Source organism: Lates calcarifer, linkage group LG13 (genome assembly GCF_001640805.2).
Source record: "Lates calcarifer isolate ASB-BC8 linkage group LG13, TLL_Latcal_v3, whole genome shotgun sequence".
In the NCBI taxonomy this organism is placed as follows: Eukaryota; Metazoa; Chordata; class Actinopteri; family Centropomidae; genus Lates; species Lates calcarifer.
The window spans coordinates 24,896,642-24,898,266 of record NC_066845.1 but is presented as its reverse complement, the minus strand read 5'-3'; positions in this window follow the sequence as shown (position 1 = coordinate 24,898,266).

Sequence of the window (1,625 nt, the reverse complement as noted above, 5' to 3'; positions counted from 1 at the left end):
CAGCCTCAAGACTTTATTGTGAGGGAGAAGCGGCAGCCAATCAGAGGAGAGAACTCTCCCACAGCACACCCCCCTCCCTCTCTCTGTCTCATCATCCCCCTCTTCTCGTTTTCAATTTCATTTCTCTTTCCCTTTCTCCGTATATTCTCACCCTTTCTCTCACTCTGACGGTTTTTCCATCGGTATTTTTTCCACCCTGCCTCAATTCTCAGTTCAGTTTGTTTGATTTACAGGAATTTCAGATGAAGTCCTGACTCCACCAGAGAAATATAATAATAAAAAAAACTGAAAATCAATTAGAAGCACAGATCAATTCAATAAAACTTTAATAATCTGGTCCTGTTCTTTGGAGTAAAGTGCCAATGAAAAAAAAAGGCAATTTTCTCTGCAACTTTTTCATACATCAATACATTTCTCAAGCAAATATACAATTAATGAGCCTGTTCTCATCAATGACAGAATCTCCCGGAACAAAAAGTGCCACAGTGTGTGTTTTCCCACCTTTTCACAGGTGACGGGATCACACCTGACCAATCATGACACACCTTACTGAAACAGCTCACAAGAAAATTCAACATGGCGGTTCATCATGAAATTCTGTAAATATGGAAATAAATAAATAAATTCAAAAGTCAAGGCCAAAAGTGAAAACACACAGGGTTTCAATCTTTCTTCATTTTGACAACACTGGGTTTATACCCAGCTCAGTCGTTTGAGAACAAGTTAGCCAGCTAACGCTAGCTATTCAGTCAATGCTAACTTTACTATATATCATTATAAATTGATGTTGACTTATTTTATAAAGATCTTTCGAACCTGTTTAATGTTAATAAACAATTGCTATTTTGTGTAATTTATTTGCGTCATTCCTGACATTAAAGAACTTAAGAGTACAGTCATGCTAGCAGCTTTGTGCTAAATTCTAGCAGGCTAACATGCTCACAGTGACAATGCTAACATGCTGATGTGTAGCCTAGCATGTAGAATGTTTACCATGTTTTCCATTACCATGTTAGCATGCTAATATTTGCCAATTAGGACTAAAAAGGTTGTTCATAAACCAAACTAGTGGACAAATTAAAACTCTGACCTGATGATGGCGCTAGGTGAAAAGTGCCATCATTCATTTCTATCACATTTAATAACAAGAAATTTCATAGTTAAACATTGCCCAACCAAGCAATTGCCATTCCTAAACCCACGCTGCTAGCATGGCTAGAATCTCTAATCCAGTCAAACATGATAATAATAAAGATACTGCAGTATAATAATATAATAATAAATAATTATAAAAATTATATAAATCAATAATATATATAATAATGCTCTGTATGCAGCTTATGTCCTGTCCTGTGGATTTAGTGTTGTATGTCTTCATTGTGGTCTCATAAGGAACCACAGAGCACAACTGGCTCTACGCTAACAAGGTAACAATTTCACACTCACCCATAAATATGTTCACATTATTCTCTTGGCCTCTTCCCCTCCTACCCCTCCTTTCTCCCATTTTCTCTCTCCTCTCTTCATCTCCATCCCTGCCCCCACCGTTTTATATATTTTGCATGTCTACACGCCTCATTGTAATTTCAGGTTATGTAAATTGAAGCTTCATGACCGCCAAAAGA